Source organism: Mustela nivalis (genome assembly GCF_964662115.1).
Source record: "Mustela nivalis genome assembly, chromosome: 2".
Lineage (NCBI taxonomy): Eukaryota > Metazoa > Chordata > Mammalia > Carnivora > Mustelidae > Mustela > Mustela nivalis.
The window spans coordinates 136,808,357-136,827,920 of NC_139021.1; the positions used below are offsets into that span (position 1 = coordinate 136,808,357).

The 19,564-nt window shown below is 43.3% G+C and overlaps 1 protein-coding gene and 1 long non-coding RNA gene across 3 annotated transcripts in view; both read left to right on the forward strand.

The window, feature by feature from the left end:
- LRMDA (leucine rich melanocyte differentiation associated) overlaps nt 1-19,564 on the forward strand; it is a 1,045,704-nt gene that overhangs the window by 551,357 nt on the left and 474,783 nt on the right. The gene's annotated exons all lie outside the window — the stretch shown is intronic.
- LOC309856453 lies at nt 2,358-3,858 on the forward strand. Its single transcript, XR_014307214.1, has 3 exons — nt 2,358-2,691; nt 3,189-3,285; nt 3,538-3,858. It is a non-coding gene; the product is annotated as an uncharacterized lncRNA (long non-coding RNA).

Below are 19,564 nucleotides of genomic sequence, written 5' to 3' on the forward strand. Positions count from 1 at the left end.
GGTGGTCTGAGGGCTTGACCCGCTGGTGTGTGCGTCTCTGTGTGGTCATTTTGGCCAGACTGGCTGCTGTCCGGGCTTTTTTTTTTGTCCTCTGCAGCGGCCCCCTGCACCGGGTGGGTACGTATTCCAGTCTGACAGCAGCTGCCGAGTCATCAGTTCTGACAGACGGCTGCCTCTTTGCAGGGCCCACCCCCCCGCCCCGCAACCCCAGCCCTTCATTTCATCTTTCCCTGTCAGAACTCACCCTTTGGCAGAAATCTTTTCCGAGAGCTAAATGTGAGCCTCAAAGAGATGCCGTCAAGGTATTTTTCATAATTTTCAAAAGTAATTTCCTTCCTCCACCCGCCCCCCCACCCGCCTTCTCTTCATTATAATTATGTCTTAGCAGCTACCCAAATCAGGATGGCAGCAGCCAGTCCCCTCCCCTGCGGGGAGGCCCAGCCTTTCCCTGTTGGGCTGGCCTGGGGGAAGGCTCCTGGGAGAGGAAGGCTGGACAAGCAAAGGCTTTCTCTCCGTTGGCTTCAGAGGCAAGGTGGTAGAAGGAAAACTTAAAATGGTTTCATTTTTTTGCTCTAGAAAAAGGACCCCGAAGGCATTTCCCCACATGCTGGGTCCATAATAGTATTAAGGGTACTCTTAATCCAGTTCATGTGTGTGTTTTTAAGAGTAGGTGACTTCTGTTCCAGAACGTTCTCTGCCATTGTTTGACTCTCCCACTCCTTTCCCTCTCAGGTTTCCTCAATCCTTCAGGGAGGAGTCAAGGAAAAAATTCATCTTTTTTCTCTGAATCTCATCCCTGCCTCCCCCCACCTCTGAATCCCTCCTGTGACTGGTTCTCAACAGGTATCTCCCCAGGAGCAGGAAGAGAAGTAGCCTGTGTCTCTGGCCCTCTGCAGGGACTCTGGGATGGCCAGCCCTGGCCGAACTGAGATCCTGGGGGTAAATTATCCTCTCCTAGGGATTCTGGGACTTGACATTCAAAAGTTCTATTCATTGAAAACAGACACTAGCCCCGAAAACCTGGTTTAGTAGATAAAATCTGTAACCACAAGAGGATAAATCTAGTTTGGCTTGTTTGTACTGGTCTAATTTAATATGATCTCCCTTGGAGTTTCCAGCGTCTAGATTTTCTAGATCATTAAATCCATTACTTTTCGCTGTTTGCTTTTTTTTTTTTTTTTTCCCGAGGGTGGGGTAGGGAGTGAGTATATTTTTTAGTGGCCTCATGCACTGATCAGGACAGCCTCATCAATGCCCATTTGGGGTCCGAAGTGACCAATTTCTGGGCCTAAGGGCTCTAAAGGAAGATTTCTACCCATTTAACACAATGACCCTAATAGCCAAGTCAAAAAAAGGGGGGGTCTCCTTGCTGCTGCCGCTGCAATAGTAGGACTCACAGAGGCATGGAGAAGTCATCTCTCACCTCCTGAAAATGCTGAACACCAGCATGAAGGGTGAGGGGAGTGGCCGTCTCACCTTCCCTATCAAGGATGGGCTGAAGAGCCTGGGAGAGATAGCTGTGAGCTAATCTGTGCCCTTGAGCAAATGGACTGCCCACTGGACCTTTGGACCTTTGAACCTTCGTGAGGCCAGTGGAGCAGGTTTCACACCTGCCTTCCAGGTCAGCAGGCTGATGTCGCTGAGAGCTGCCTGGAATCACAGTGCTCGTGAGAGCTGACATCAGCCTTTCATTAAGGAGCAACCCCTTCCCGGTGTCCAGTGTCCATTTTCACATCTGTAAGAAAGGGATTCTGTGGGATTAAGTGTCACCTACCCTTCCCACATTCACTTCTGCTAAGCGGCAGGTGAAGAGCGGAGAGTGTCCCAGATTGCTGTAGCCCTTAGTCCCTGCCGGTTCCCTCCCTCCTCCCAGGCCCGCCTGCCCTCAGCCATCCCGCCCACCCACTGGGCACTGGACTCTTGGTAGTGAGATGTGGCTGCAGGGAGTGGTGTGTGTCAGAAGCTCCAGTCAAGGTCACACTCGCTCCAGGGCAGGGCTCCCAGCTCAGCGACACCACCAGAGCGTCCATGCCCCCACTGCCATGGCAAAGAACCAAGGGAAGACCACAGAGGCTGTCTGCTTATTGGAAATTTGAATACATGGCTCAGGGTGCGCTCGCATGTGTGCGTGTGCATGTGCCTGCATGCACGCGCATGTTTCTCTCCAAGTATTTTTTTTTAAACTTTAAGATGATCCATTCTTTAATTTTGGGGGGACATTATCCTTTAGATAGCCCATATGGATTTTTCCTGCCCCATAACCTCTCCAAACAAAGAGAAAGCACAGAAACAAAGCAAGCTAGGAGGCAAGTTTTGCAACTTGTCAGTCTGAGCAGTGAAGCAGTACGCGTGCGCAATGTGTGTGTGTGTGTGTGTGTGTGTGAGAGAGAGAGAGAGAGAGAGAAAAAGAGACAGACACTGGAGTGAAACACTTCGTCACTAAATGGTGTCCTTCCTCGGGCAGAAGACGACACTGCATGGTGACTTTTCCTGCATAATTGGACTGTCTCTTCGTATAAACCAAGACGCTTGTTTCTGAATATAAGCCCATGTGCTCTCAACAGGTCAGGAGCGATAGTAAAAACCTGTTGTCTGGCTTTGTATTCGGAATAATGGAGTCACTAATCTACTTGATCTGGCCAAGTCAGATAAAGAAGAAAGTGAGGGATGCCCATGTTTCAGGGCTAGAAGGTACTTGTAAAAGCAATTTCTTTGGGGGAGGGGAACCGGGGAGTGGGGGGAGACACACAGGAGGAAAAAAAAAAGGAGCAAAGACTGTTGGAAACCTTTTAATTAGTACTAATTACCTCAGCAGAAAATGTTGGAAGCTTGAAAGGATTTGTGTCAGCAAGTGAAAGATCAAAGATTGCTAGGCTCGCATTTTAATCTGTTGGCTATAAAAAGGAATGAGGGGGGTGGTAATGGGACCCAGGAGAATGGCTGCCCAGGTGGCTCTGCCCTTAATCCCTTCTGAACTGCTGCGGCCTGAGGCCTAGTCCCAATTACATAATAAGATGATTTAATTTAATTTTTTTCTTTTGCTTTGACTCCAGCTGGGGTGTAGAAAAGAGGAAGGGTGGTTTCTCTCCCTTTTCTCGAGGATGGAGTAGGCCTGGAGACCATAGGCTTTTGGTAGATGCACAATCTCTTCTATTGATTTTCTCCATCTTCTTCTCATCCAACAAAAGGACACTTTAATTTCAATGAGGACAAAACAACACACGGAAACTCCACTCGAGGGAAAGACCTCTTGAGGGATGGAGGAGTCGCAGGGTATACTAGGAGGTGAGGCCTGGCGATGGTGGGGCTGTGGTTAGGGCCTACCTGGAGCAACAGGTAAACTGTGGCCCTGGAGAACCCCACCTGCTGGGCTCCTCACTGGTCGTTCTGTGGAGGTCCAGTGGGGCAGGCAGAGGGTAAAGGGAGAGAGGGAACAAGGACCGTGGCGCTGACCATCCGCAGTGCTCAGTCAGTGGGGGGCCTGTGTGTTTGCTTCCCTCTCCCTTTCTCTTGCCACCCTCTTCTCCTCCTCCTTAGGAGCAGATTCGGCTGGACAGTGTCTGTGCAGCTGTGGTGGTTCTGCCCATATCCCTTTGGCACTCACCATTCCTGTGCACACCAATTTCTTGGCTTCCGACTATAGGCACTCATGACTCTTTTTCTTAGGCTTCTGGAGCCTGCCCAGCTCTGAACCAGTGACTCATGGAGGAAGTAGATAAATCTCTCTGTTCCCTGCCCCCTCATTGGATAGAGCCCTGAGAAGTGACCCATCCCGCATCCCATACTAGTCTAGAGCAGAGGTTGGCCCAAGGGCCTTATCTGGCCTGTTTTTGGGAATAAAGTTTTACTGGAACATTTTTATGGCTTCATTTATATATTTATTTAATAACCATTTTTTAATGTATTATCTGTCTAGTATCACACAGAGGATTTGTGACAGAGATCATATGGCCCTCAGATCCCAGCATATTTATGATCTGGCCAGCGGCATAAAAAGCTTGCTGATCCTTGCCCTAAAGAGGGGTTTGAGTCCCATTTGGCCCCAGCAGTAACAGAGCTCATGATGCATCGTTTATTAACTTCTTTCCCTTTCTGCTTTCATTTTCTGGTGCTTTGTAGGATTAATTCTCAAATAAACAACTTGCTCTCGTATCTCCACCTGAAATTCTATTTCTGGGAACTCTGCATGCACAAAGACAGAATCCCTGCAGAGAGTGCTGGTTTACCTCTGTCCCTTCCTGGGTGCAAAGTGTACGTGTTCAGAAATGTAGTGAAAGTGGATGGCAGCTCAGCTCAGAGAACCCCCAAACTGCTGCAGACCGCTGCACTTTGACTAAAGGATCTGCATGCATGACATTGATCCTTTTCATTCGTCAGTTTAGGCTCATTCCTAAGCTTTTAGGTGAGCAGCCCCAGGACAAAAGCCTACATGGTAGAATGAAGACTGCTGCCTCTGGATCCATGAGTGGTGCTCAGTGCTCTGGGTCATGATGCTGTTAACATTTTTCGTGCTGGGAGACCTGATCTAGAGTAGCCCAGCTCCTTTTCAGAAAGCCAGACCACTGGACTTGATATTTAAATACCTACTTACTTTTGAACAGGCTACCAGGGAAAGTTTGGGGCCCAGATCACTGGTGTTTGGCTTATATCCCTTCAGTCAAACATGTAAAGTGCCTGGCACCTCAAATCTGATATACAACTCCTTCTTGTGTCTAGGTATTTTTGGTTTTCCTTCATCTCCTTATCTCAGTTAGTTCTGATATTCTTTTTTTTTTTTTTTTAAAGATTTTATTTATTTGACAGAGAGATAACAAGAGAGGGAATACAAGCAGGGGGAGTAGAAGAGGGAGAAGCAGTCTCCCGGCTGAGGATACAGCCCTATGTAGGGCCCAATCCTGGACCCTGAGATCATGACCTCAACCTAAGGCAGAGGCTTAACGACCGAGCCAACCAAGCAGCCCAAGAAAATGCTTTTTATTTTATATTTATTAATTTTTTGCCTTTTTTTTCTTATTTATTTATTTATTCATTCATTCATTCATTTATTCATTCATTTATATTTTTATTTATTTTTTATTTTTTATTTATTTTTAGCATAATGGTATTCATTGTTTTTGTACCACACCCAGTGCTCCATGCAATCCATACCCTCTCTAATACCCACCACCTGGTTCCCCCAACCTCCCACCCCCCCACCACTCAAACTCCTCAGATTGTTTTTCAGAGTCCATAGTCTGATATTCTCTTATTAGGAGGACAGAGAAGGTCTTAGTTGGCAGGTTAGGGAAATAGGTACACCAGCATCTTGTCATTTGTGTTAATTATCTAGTGCCATGTAACAAATCACCCCCACAATTTAGCAAGCATTATCTATCACAGCTTCGGTGGGTCTGGAGTCTAGATGTGGCTTAACTCAGGGTCTTTCACAAGGCTGCAATTAAGATGCCAGAGGGGGCTGTCATCCTCTCAGGCTCATCTGGGGAGGATCCATGTCTAAGTTCAATCACATGGCTATTGGTAGGATTCACTGCCTTACAGAATGTTTGACAAAGGCCTCATTTTCATGATGGATGGTCAGAGGGCTCCCTGGGTCCCTTGCTACGTTGGTCTCTCCACAGGGCAGCTCACAACATGGCAGCTAGCTTTTAAAGAAGTGGGCAAAAGAGAGTATTCCAGCAAGATGGAGGTCACAGTCTTTTTTTTTTTTTTTAAAGATTGTATTTATTTATTTGACAGAGATCACAAGTAGGCAGAGAGGCAGGCAGAGAGAGGAAGGGAAGCAGGCTCCCTGCTGAGCAGAGAGCCCGATGCAGGTCTTAATCCTAGGACCCAGAGATTGTGACCTGAGAGGAAGGCAGAGGCCTTAACCCACCGAGCCACCCAAGCGCCCCTGGAGGTCACAGTCTTTTCGTAACCTTACCTTATAAGGGAGAACCCATTCCTTTTCCTAATTCTGATCATTGGAAGCAAGTCACTGAGGCACTAGGTCCAGCCCTCATTCAGGTAGAGGATATGCATACCAGAAGAAGGGACCAGTGGGAGTCATTTTAGAAGTTGCCACCCATACCATTGACACTTACTCCTAATATTCCATTATTTTGACATTAAGAATGAGGAATCCAACATTTTACTGTTTGTCTTTCATCATTAAATAGTATTAATGATCTCTGGAATGAAGTATTTCTAAAACTTCTATTACCTACTCCTCTGTGTTCTTAAAGAGACTACACAGCATACACTTGTATAATTTGAAGTCTCATTTCAGAAAATACACCCTTGAGAGTATCATTCTTGGACTTCCAGCCTAAAGTGGATCATTCCCTCCGGGTTCTTAAAGGACTTATTTTCTATATTGTTTATTTGGCATATAATCATATAGCACTTTGTGACAGTTCTCTTGTTATCTTGAGTTACTTCTTGAATCTTGTATTGTTTAATTTCCACATGTTGACATCTTGTCTCTCCATAAGAATTATAAACAATTTGAATGCAGCAACTGTCTAATACTTCAAATAAAATCAACTGCAATCATTCTCTTAAAATACATGTTGACTTTTTCCCTTCAATGTTGTTGATTTCTGACTCATGACCATGATTCTTGATGGCTCCTGAAGGGTGTGGTGTTCACTGCCCCCACACTGAGTAGCCCCAGTCTCCTCTGATTTGTTAATCTAGTCTATTTATTTTGGTAGGTGGTTTTGCTTTGGTTTTCAATCTGTTTTTCTTTGATATTAATCTAGTGGTCTTGATTCCCTGCCTTTTCTCCAATTTTGGCCAAGGATCAGGAAACTAGTCTTACAGTGTTGCTTTGATTGAAAGTCACAGTTTTCTGTATGAATGCTTAAGATTCCCTTCTATACTAGCCTGGCTTTGTGATGTCATTGTGGAGGCTCAGAGGGGACTGAACCTTTTTTGAATATTGACTTCACACCAGCATTGTTCATTTACCTCTATGTTCTTCGCTATGGCTCAGAAAGGGACGGTGGATGCAAGTGTGAACTTTAGATAAGTAGTGTGCTCCCTCTATGTATTCTGAATGACGGTTGTGCAAAGCCTTGGGAAGGAGAGTGAAAATGAATATGGTTTGAGGTCTGTGGAGCTGACCACCCCATCAGTGCTTATGATGGTGAGTTCTGAGGGCCTGGCTCAAATAGCCACCTATGGAGAGTTTCTCTCATGGTATCACCTCTGTGAGCACCACCAGCAAGAACCTTGGCACTCTTTATGGAACTAGTTGTCACTTAGACATTATGGGTTGAACTGTGTCTCCCCCTTCTCCAAATTCATATGTTGAAGTTCTAACCCTTAGTACCTCAGAGGATGAACTTAGTTGGCAATAGTGTTGTAAATATAATTAGTTAAGGTAAAATGAGATCATACTAAAGTAGGGTGGGTCCCTAGTCCCATACGATTAGTGTCCTTATAAGAAGAATGCCATATGAAGAGACAGACCCACACATAGGGCCCACGCTGGGAGAGAGCCCCAGAACACATCCTTCCCTAGCACCTGCTGACTAACACTGACTTCTAGCCTCCAGAACTGCAAGACAAATCTCTATGGTTCTAAGCCAACTGATTTGTGGTGGTTCGTTATAGGAGCCCTTGGGAAACTCATACAGGAAGTATTCTTGTCCTGGTTTTGAGGCCCTAGCACCTCATGTCCTGTCCTTGGTCCTGAACCAGTGCTCCTGCTTTCTCTCTCCACACTTTGCCTTGCTCAGCTGTGTCCTTCAGGATTCCCCTTTCTCTAAGGGGCAGGGGTCGATGTTTCTTTGCTGTAGATCCAGGCTGGCTGCTGCTTCCCCATGGAAAAATGAGTCCATCAGGAGTGAGGTGGGAGACTTCTCTGCCCATGCTCGGACAGCTGCACTGGAGCAAATCTGAAATGTCAGAGCAGGGCGTGTCTCAGGCCTGGGACAAGACCATCTGTGTGGAGTGTTTTCTCCGTAGGTTTCCCAAGAAGTGCACATATCTTCTGAGGGTGTACCTGTCTGTGGAAGTTCAGGACTTCTGAGTGCTAATGAGCTGCAGTTTCCAATTCGCTTGATATGTTTGCTGTCACTTTCTTCTCTGGTGATGTTGGGGAAGGGAAAAGTCATACTGTCTGTCTGTCTTGTCTACTCCCATAAAATGGGGAAGTTCTGTTACTTCCCTTGTGGAGACTGACAGCTGTGCATCTCTTCCATCACTGGAGAGACTCTTTCCCAGATCAGGAATCAGGCCAGCAGAATTTGGCTGTAACCCTCTGCTGTCGAGGAGGGCTTGCAGGACAAGTAGTGAGAGCAAGAAGGAAGGAGAGAAGCTCACCTCACAATGAGGAAGCAAACGCATTATCTTTCCCGTAATCCAAGGTCTTTCAACCTCAGCACTAAGGACACTGGGTCAGATAACATATTGTCATGGGGGCAGTCCTGTATGTTGCAGGATGGTTCAAGTACGTTTGGCCTCCACTCACTCGATGCCAGTAACACCACCAAATAACGACAACCAGAAATGTCTTCAGACTTTGACGCATGTTCTCTAGGGTGGCCAAAATCACCCCTTGTGTAGGACCTCTGATGGAATCCTTTCAAACCATTGAAGGAATCTCTGTGGTGGTCTGTAGTGTTTTCTCAGGGGTAGGCACAGGCCTGTGTTATTGGGAAGGGACAGTTTTAGAGAAGTACAAGGTGGTTGTGGGGAGTTAGGGGAGCGAAAGCCTTATAAACACCAGACTTCCAGGGATTTTAAAAGACTTGGAGTGAAAAGCAGTTTCATTCGATGCATGATGTTCCAGACCTAAATGTTAAATTAATCAGGCTCTAGTGATCACATTACCCAGGGGTTGCTTTTTGCTAGCTCATGGGCAGGGTAACTTCCTTCCCTGTCTGCCCAAGACAATTCTAGTTAAAGCCTATTTTCAGGACATGATGGATAATAATATTGCCCCCTTTATTCTGGGAGGTGTTCCTGTTTAGACAACAGATTATATAATCATCCTCCTATGGGCCAAGTGTGGCCCAGCACCATGAGTGTGGACAACCCAAGTGCTAATTCCAGGACCTTTGGGTGGACCACATGCTGTGATTCCATCAGTCCTCTTCATTCCTTATTCTCTTCTCTGCATTTTCTGTGGTTCAGCATTTCTAAAATGCACATTTCCCCCTCCCCGCCCACATCTCAACATCTCCAACTCCATCTCAAAATGAATGGCTTCTTAAAAATTGTCATTGGCCAGGAGGCCATTGTGGTGGGCTTGTTGTCATTGCAACTTTTAGCTTGGTTACAGTTACTAGTATTGTCAGTCCTATTGACTTATATACCATTTTGATAACTCACATTTCATTTAAGAACTCGTGATTTGGCATTGAAAGACAAAATTATTGTGCACATGGAAAGGGCACACACTTGATAGCATAAAGCAAGTATTTATCAGAGTAACAACCTTGATTTATGAATATGTTTCTTGCAAAGCCACAAGCAGGCTATAAGAAAGGAAGAGAGTTCCTGAGTCATTTTAAGGTAGGAAACATTGGGTCATTTTTAGTTGACAGTGGTTTTTCTCTCTTGCTAATACATAAAATCACCTTGGATTTATTGAAATACAGTGGGTCATCTGACTGGCCCCTAAAGGTGTTTGAATTAGGGATCCTCAGTGGTTCTCACACTTTGTCATGCATAGAAGTGATGAGGGGAATTAACTGTAGATATCCAGACCCTACCTACAGAGAGAATGATTTTGTGAGTCAGGGTGGATCTTGGCATCTAAACTTCTAAAGATTTATTTATTTGAAGGAGAGAGGGAGAGAGTGTGGTGGAGGGGCAGAGGGAGAGAGAGAGAATCCTCAAGCAGACCCCCTGCTGAACACAGAGCCCAATGACCCTAACAATCCCATGACCCTAACATCATGACCTGAGCCAAAATAAAGAGTTGGATGCTGAAAAGACTGAGCCACCCAGGCGCTCCTCAACTTTTAATAAGTATCTTGGGAGATTCTGTTACATATGGTCCATAAGCCACCCTTCTAGACACACTGATAGGGGTCACCCCCTTCATTCCACTCCAGAGTAATCTAAGGTTGTGAGGGGAAAAGGAAGGGGTCTGTTCCTATATAGTGATTGGGTGAGCTGGGACTGAAGTGATATTCCCCAAGCTACCTGTAAATAAATATTTTCATGAGTCTGTATTATAAACATTTCTGGGGCTCTTCTTGGCCCTTTATTCTGGAAAGGAGACAGGATTGGGGTTTGGGTGTGCATCCAGGGTAGGTAGGTTTTCCTCTTTTCCTACTTAGCCATCACTGTAGGAGGGGCAAGGAGGGGTCTTAGTGGTCCTGTAGCTTAATTCTTTACCAAGGAGACAAGAGTAAGACACTTAGGACTATAGTTGAGCAGACCAAGTCTGTGGATCAGTGATGGAAGGAACGTGGAGAGTAGATGGCCTTGGGAGTGGACTTCACCCATGGTCAGCCAGATTCAGGATGGGCTGAAAAGTCTCTTCTGTGAAGATAGGGTGTAAGCTCCACCTGGAACCGTGGGTGTCATGTACAACAGAGAGAGCAGGTGGAGGCATTTCAAGTGAAGATAAAATGACCAGACAGGTTACTCGGTCTTCTCGCAGGTCTTGGCAGGTTCTTAGAAGGTGATAGGAATAAAATCTGGAGGTCTGGCTTGAAAGTCAGGTCAAGAGGGATCAAAAAGTTAGTGTTGTCAAAAGCTTCAGGCTCATTCTTACCTATAGACAACCCCTGGTGATCCCAAGTCATTAATCCACCCGGAGGCCTATCCTGACCTGAGTTCCCTTGCTTTGAAGTGTGCTGTCCTCTGCAGCATGAGGAAATAATTTGCTGCCTGCTTCAATGAACCATCAGGAGAGCCAGCAGACCTAATGACATGTGAGAATATTAACCTCCTACCACGAAGAGCTGTGAATCTTGAGCGGCAGTCTATAATTCACCCTGGGCTCCTGAGCCAGACCTCTCCAGCTTTCTCTCGCATTCACTTTCTCACTTACACCCAGAGAGAGAAGGAGAGACCTGCTCATAAAACTTTATATTCTCCAATAGTGTGAGCTTCACTGAGCTGCTTAGTAATGAGTGTCTTTCCTTTTGCAGTCATGGAAAAATGTATACCCTCAGAGGTGGGGTGGGGGGATATTTTTAATGTTGCATTTTGCATAGGATTATTTCTCGTAACATTGGGAAATGTATGGTATTATGGAAAGTGACCATTAAATGCTTGGATAACCAAAATTCTTTGTAATTCTATACTTTGTCTTAAAAATCAAAGGAAAAATGGAGGTTAGGACTCTAATCTTAGGACATTGTGGATATCACATGGGAGCTTAGAGATATTTTATGGTCACTTGAAGGCAGAAGGAGCATTTAGACCTCACTATGTTTTAACTGTATTTTTGCTCTTGTTTCATGAGATCATGCATCCCTTGAGGACAGGATAATATCTTAACTGTATTTGCACCTTGAGGCCTAACAGTGTGTCTGATCCATACAATATTGCAAACAATGTCAGTGAAGAGATGTCTGCCCCAGCTCAGTTTTGCATATGAAAACAAACAAACAAACAAGGTCCACAAGGGAATTTAATTTTGGGCATAGCTAGAGTTTTCCTAGAGCTAATGTGAGCCTCTTTTCTCCTGTTCGCTCCTGGCTAGATTGACTGCCACTCTAGGCATGAGAAAGCCATTGTGGGGTTTTCATTAAGCAATGTGTTGTTGTGATGAAAACTGTCTAGTAAACTCAGTGTAGCCAAGGGGACCCAAATCAGAGTATAAATATGGAAATGGGAGGGGCATCTGGGTGGCTTAGTGGGTTAAAGCCTTTGCCTTCGGTTCAGGTCATGTTCCCAGGGTCCTGGGATCGAGCCCCGCATCGGGCTTTCTGCTCAACGGGGAGCCTGCTTCCTCCTCTTTCTCTGCCTGCCTCTCTGCCTACTTGTGATCTCTATCTGTCAAATAAATAAAATCTTTAAAAATATATATGGAAATGGGAAATGAGCTACCTGGGGGGTAGGAGGTGTCTAAGACATTCATGTGTAACCCCCCTGGAGGAGAGCATCTAACAAAGTAGGAGTTCTTGAACCTGCTAGAAAATCTGAGCCCGTCAGGCTCTGCACAAGTGGGAGCAGACTGGTTTCATTCACCCAAAGCGTGAATAAGGGGTGCTCAATAAACCCTCATTGAAGACAAGTAAATGAATGAATGAATAATCCATTCTGTACTTATTAAAGTACTTTTCTGTTTAGCCAGGCTATTTAATTTCCATATCTTAAGTATCTCATCACTGTATTGGGCACATAAAGGCTTTTTGATGATTTATATAAATAACAAAATCAAACTTTCTTCCTCTGTTGACTGGGCTAGCACAAAGAGTGGAAAAACCAGTGGTTAGTGTCCACTCTGGATATATATAACTCTCTGTCCTTCTGGTGTCTCCAAATTGTTCTCCTCTTCCTTCTGCCATTTTCTTCTTTTTAAAATTAATTTTACTAAAACCAGTCAAATTAAAACTGCTTCTGTCCAGGGCATCTAAAGGTCCATTCATTATGGCTTCTTATCTTGGCAGACGATCGGCATGGAAAGGCAGCTTGGCCATTATGCACATACAAAGCCCATCACTTCCCTACCAATGGCCAATTCATCAAACATTTATCTTTTGCCCTCTGAACACTGTGTCGCTTAGCCTGTCACTCCCTAGTCTTGGATGTTAAGAAAGTTAAAAAAAAAAAAAAATGCAGGGGGCTGAGGGAGAGCCTTTTCCTCCCCCAACTTTTCCCTCCCAGAGTATTTTGTTAATCAGATTTCCTACTCGAGATTTGAAACTCTCCCCTCCCCCTGCTACCCTCCAACTTCCATCTTTTTCCGCATGAAGATGGATGATGGCCTGCTACATTTATGCTCAACTTTTTACCGAGTGATGGCATGACTAAGGCAAGGATAAAACTTTAGCTTGATTTGGCAGTTTTTCTCCTGCAAACCCCTTAGAGCAGAGCATGTTAGTACATGAGCGGACATCTAAGATAATTGAGTCCAGCCTCCCCAGTTTGCAAAGAGTCAAGTGAGGCCCAGAGCAGGGCAAGAATTTTGACTGCAGGAAAGTAGTGACTAGGGCAAGAGTCAGGGTCTCTGGTCATTCTTCAGACAGAAATTCTCACATGTTGGCATTTCCTTATGTTGTCTGATGGTTCTGAATACATGTTTGTCTGTCTTTTGGAGCTTTACCTACCCTTGCTTCTTTATCTGAGGTTAACTAATTACCTCTTTTGAAAATAAAGTACACACTTTTTTTGTTGTTCAAAAACAATCTTTTAAAATATCAAAAATCCTTATCTTACTAAGCTTGCTTTTAGATACCTTATCTCATGTCTTCCCTATTCCAATAACTGCAAAGTGCATAGGTCAGGGATTTTTCTCCCACTACAATAGATGAGAAAATTATAGCTGGAACTTGAAAACAGAGATCATGGGCCCAAATTTAGTGGTCTTACTTTGTGTTTCTATTTACCACATTTGTGTTTCACTTCAGTGAGTTGACAAGGTAGTCTCCATTCAAATACCACATTCTCTGTGAAAACACCACCATGGCATTCTACCCCCAGGAGCAGCAGTCAAGTAACCAAAGAGGCAGAATGGGGGATGGAAGAACCTTGGTTTAGTCTGAGGAAAATCTCTTGTTCAAAGAACCTTGGTTTAGTCTGAGGAAAATCTCTTGTTCAAAGAACCTTGGTTTAGTCTGAGGAAAATCTCTTGTTCATTCTGCTCCACATCTGCAAGCATTTGATCCTTTTTGTCCCTAAAACTGTTACCTCTGTTAGGTGTTGGTCCTTGGGGCCCAGAACATGCCATTATAAGAGATAGAGTGCAAACCTAACAAAGTTGTTCTTTGAAAGGTTTTGTGAAGCACAGAGCTAGGGCTGTTTTGAAAGAAGGGAAATGTCTCCAATAGTGAGCCAGTTTTGGAGGTCACCATATCACCGAGGGCCTTCTTTCTTTCAGGAGATGTAAAGCTATCTTGTAGTCTGGGACAGAAAACATGTTTTCACCTTTTTCAGCCAACTGGGACCTCACAGAATCAGTAGTTGGCATATTTTCACTAGTGTTCCTGGCCTGGTTCCATTCCAGGGGGCCCTGCCCATGGGGAGCTGGTCTTTGGACAAGTATTTGATTAGGGCCCCTCTGGGTCCCTAGGGCCTTGAGGCACAGCCGTGTAAATGTCTCCCTTTCTGGTTGGTTTGCAATGAGTAGACACCATCTGTTGAATTAAAAATTCCCTTTATGGAGGGTGGTGAAAGGCTTGTGTGGAAGAGACACTGTTATCTTTCAAGCAAACAGTTCATGAGGTTGAAGAGCTGTGTTCTTGGCCCAACATATGTTTGCCCAATGGCTGTGGGCGCCTCCCCCACCAGGCGCTGAATTCCGCCCCATGGCGACGTGCACACATACCGCGGCTGCAGCACACCATGTCCACTCCCTTACATCTCTCTAGTAAAGAAAACCTCCATTTATAGAACCCGCCAAACAAACTCACTCTTTAGACTCTTAAAAACAAACAAGATCCCGAGGCCACAGGCTCCATGCGTGCATGTGTGGTTTTGTAAAATCTCAAGCCGTGAATCAAAATAATTTTAGAGACATAATCAAAGCCCAGACCAAACCCTATCACCGGGGAGGGAGAAATGCAGGAAAGATTCACTGAGAGGCGTGGAGAACAGCCAGATGGGCAGAGTGGTGACGACCAGATATGGAGGCATCCAGCCTATTCCTACAGAGGGTGCCTGGTTCTCGGCTCCGTCTGTAGGGACTCAGTTGCTGAAATAACTTTGGGACAAACAGGGGAGGGGTGCGCCGAAAACGGTGACCACTGCAGCCCTCGTTTCGTTCCTCTCCACTTCTAGAGCCCGTGTTACCCACGCTTCTTAATAACGTGCTGTCCTCTCTGATTTCTTCTCGCTTCAAGTCCAGCTTTTTTCTCGGTTCCCCTAGATAATGAAGCCACTGGGAGTGGCCACCGCGATGTGTGCATCTTTTGTAGCCTGGATGTAGGTGCTCCCTGAGAACCTGCCATGCCGGAAGTGTATATCGCATATGGGCTTTCTTGTGCTAGGTTAGCTTTTTGGAGGGGTGACTGCTTGAACGCCAGGATTGGTTATCTATTCTTAGGTTCCTTTGCCACCAAATTTGCCATAAAGTGTAAGAAGATGCTCACAGAATTAGAATTCAGTTGGACTGAGACTTTGCTCAAGCCCGCTTCCTCTTTGAAACCTTCCCTAACCCTCCCCCTCCTTAGAATGTTGTTGACCATCCCAGTCTAACCCATGACCCTGTGTTATCTGGTAACTCCTTCCCTGCCTACCTCTATTGCTTAAAGTCGGGGAGCATGCCACAGCCCTCTTCATAGACCCAGAGACTAGCCAAGTACGGGGCAGAGAATTGGCACTCAATACCTTTTTGCAAATGAATGAATGAAGTGAAATGAATGAGTGAGCTGTAGAGGCACATGCCAAGGGGTGGACTGTTAGTTGGTGAATTTCAACCCAGTTCTGCCTAAAGCATCCTTCATCTCATGAAGTGCGCCTTAAAAAAAAAAAAAAAAAAAAAAGGTAGGAATTAGTTCTTTAGGGAATTATTCTAGGAGGGTCAGGAGAGAGGGTAGATAAAGGACAAAAGAATTTGAAGACCATCTCCTTCAATCAATATGACTGAGGATGTACAAGTTATGGATCACAAAGCTGTACACAGTGTTTGGATAAAGGATGTGGCAATGGCGAATTTCTCTTTCTAGATCTCCACTACAAATTATTTACAGGTGTGTTAGCATAGTTCAGTTGTGGGAGAACTGCCCTATATGTCTAAAGGTTCTGAACATGGCTTGGTTACTATATATGGTTTTAGGTAAGCCACTTTGCCTCTCTAATCATTAGTCACCTTCTGTAGAGGATAGAACACCCTAAATTTTCCCTGGAATTCCAAGTCTATGAGTCTAAGAAGAAGACCATGACAAGTCATATTTTAGAATGCAGCTCTGACATTTAGTTGGGAGGCCAGTGTGTTGACATGTGCCTTTTAATTATGGAGGTATCCCCATAGTTAAGGAAGCATTAAAGAGGCTTTACACAGTCCCAGTGAGGGGATCAGGAAAAAACACAGAGTTTAGCAAGATAGAGAATGACAGAGCTAGAACTCTCTGCTGCCCTCTTTCCATTGAGGCTGTCTAGCAGGGAAGAAGCAGCTCTTGGCAGCCTTTGTAAATGTTAGTTACCAAGGAAGGAGCTTCAGTTGGAGAGGCACAGAATCTGGGTAGAATATTAGTCACCAAATCTCATCTTCTTTTTTTTTTAAATTTTTTTAAAAAAAGGTTTTATTTATTTATTTGACAGATCACAAGTAGGCATAGAGACAGGCAGAGAGAGAGGAAGGGAAGCAGGCTCCTGGTCAAGCAGAGAGCCCAATGCGGGGCTCCATCCCAGGACCCTGGGATCATGAACTGAGCCAAAGGCAGAGGCTTTAACCCACTGAGCCACCCAGGCACCCCCAAATCTCATTGTCTATGCAGAAATCTCTTCTAAACATTCTCCATGACTCTAGCCTCTGATCGAGTTCATATACTCAGAAGGCAGCTCAATCCTTTGGTGAACAGCTCTCTGTTTTTGTAAGTTTTAAAAAATTAATTCAAGACCTCTCCTTCCAACTTACATTATTTTCTCCAAATGGTTTTTAATTCTGCCTTCTGGAATGCCAGAGACTTAGTACTTTGAAACAACGAGGTCTCTTCTGCTTTTGGTTAAATAATTTTGACTGTTTCCATCACTGTTTCTTAACACCCTTTACCAGCTGGTTAGTCCCCTTCTGTGGTATTTCTGAGTACTGATGCCTCTTTGAGTCTGGCACTCAGAACTGAAACAAAGCTCCAGGTGGAGTTACTTAAGGGTCAGTAGAGTAGGATCAGATTTGCTTCTGTGGAGGCAACCCCACTTTTCTGATTCATATAAACCTTCTTTCTACACACTGCTTTTTATCCAAGGCTTCCCTATCTCGTGTTTGGGGGAATTATTTGAAGTAATAGTTGCTGGAGTTTCTTTCTGATTATAAAATACTTATGATAGAAAATCTAGTAACTAGTGAAAACATTAAAAGAGAAGATAAATGTCTTTAACTCAGGAGTTAGTGGTGTATATCTTGGATCACTTAATCAGTATGCAGTATATAAATACATGTATGGACTGAGGTGTACATGCATATGTATGTAATTGTCATAAAGTCCCTATGTACAAGATTGTGTATTAACAGTAGTTTATAAAGTAGAAACATCAGACTACTTTAGTGACTCTTAACCATCACTATGGAAAACATGGTGCAAATTAAAATTTGTGCAGGGAATGGAGGGGAGACATAGATGACTTAATTTTCATGCATGAATGCATGAGATTGTATATGCATGTGTTATATGTATTTTAAACTTAGGTATTTAAACAGATAGCATGATAATTTTACTGGATCAGTAGATATATGTCTATAATATAATTTTTAATTATGGCATGGTATTTCATTATACAGATATATTGAGCTTCCTGTAATCATTTATCATTGGGTATTTAAGCATATTTACATTGTTATTATAAATAATCCTATAGTGAACATACTTAAACCAGGAATACTTCTTTGATATTTATTGAATAAATTATTGGACTCACTGGATGAAAGATGATCATTTTAAGACTTTTCTTCTTCCTTTTTTTTTTCATTTTTAAGACTTTTAGTATAAATTGCCTTTCAGAAAGAGTATAACAGTTTCTCTCTTCCATTAGAGTTGTGTTAGTCTGTTACTTCAACACGACTATGTTAACATTTAAGGAAACAATGTACTTGCTAGTTAAATGAAAATATCTTGTTTAATTTGAATGCTTTAAATTCCCAATGAAGATGAAATTTTATCCCAGCTTTCCATTATTGACAATATATATTCCTTGTGAATTTTCTTTCCATGTCTTTTGTTTTTCTCTGAGGTTTTTCAGCTTTCCTTAATGCTTTTCAAAAGCTCTTTTAATATTAAGGATGTTAAACCTTAGATTGCAAAGATTTTCCCCAATTTACATCTGTCTTTTAATTTTTTTTTCAAATAGTTATTTTGGGCTAGTTGGACTTTAAATATATATACAGCTCTTTACATTAGATAATGGGAAGTTTCATCTTGTTGGTCTGAAATAATGGGTGGATTTCAAGAGGGTCATTTTGGATCCTACTGTATCTTCTTGAATGGCTTTCTTGGATCATGAACTCCATAAATGTGATGAACATGTCCTTAACCAAGTTATTGGCAAAAACAGAACCTAAATCCTTTCCAGAACCTTTCCTTGGAGCAAGCTGGGCTGTTAATTGTATCCTTCAGGAATATTTTTGAACCAGTTATGGCTTGACTTAAAGTTGTCCTTTTCTAGCTCACTTTTTGCTCTTGTGTCACAAGGATATCATTAGAATTATTTCAAAGCCTTTTTGAAATCGGTATGCAATATATATCTTTATTCCTAGTCAATTGTCCACATTGATAAAATGGTCTCAAAGAACTTAGTCTTAATGTATAGAAACTGCCTGTTTGATGCTCAATGCTGTATCAAATTTGTATGTATATATCTCCTGTTTGATTTTACAAATGATGTGAACTAGCTTATTAGAATTAATAAAACAAAAAAAATTTAAAAAACACCCTATAGATAAATAAAATATAAATATTGTAAAAAAAAATAATAAGCCCCATCTGTGAAGTTAGAAAGCAGATATAGAAACTATGGGGTGTTGCCTTTTTACATCTGAGTCACAATTTTTCTCTGAGCTTTCTGGTGGTAAAAGTAAAAAGGATAACATGACCAGAAACATGATTTACATTGTCCTAAGGCAACCAAATACTAGTTCCGGACTAGAATATCATAAGTCTGTGAGCTTATGAATCCAAAGTGTGAAGAATCTTCTTTCCCTTTTCAGATAACCACCACTGTAGTACCCAGTTCTGGGCTTCCAGCACCTTACGCATCCTGCATAACTCTTTAGGGATCATAAGTAACATTTTCCTTAGTATTATTTAGGTTCAGTGTGTGGCAGCTTCAGACTTGGCCTGGCTTAGAGTTAACAAACACCTAGTCAACTACCTTAGATTTTTGGCTGGTCTTGGATTCAGGTCTCTTTCAGCAGTATTGAATGGTATTCTGTGCAGCCGAGGGATCATCTATCCCGATGGGGATCTTAACAGGGCTTTGGGGTGACTTTGACAAATTCCATATGATGTACAGTCTATGGTGTCAGTATACGTTGTCTTACATAGCCATGAGCCTGTTCCATATTCATTTGTTTTAGACACTTTCATCCCCTGTTCATATACTTGCCATATAGACTAGCTGATTTATATTATTAGTTGGATATCTCTCCCTGGCTAAGTGACCTCAGTGACAGAAGAATATGTAGAACTTAGATCCAACTGTACATATAGTACTAAGTCTAGTACTGTACTATATATTATATATAATATGCTATCTCTAGTAATAGATTATAGATATATATAACCATTTACATGGGATATAA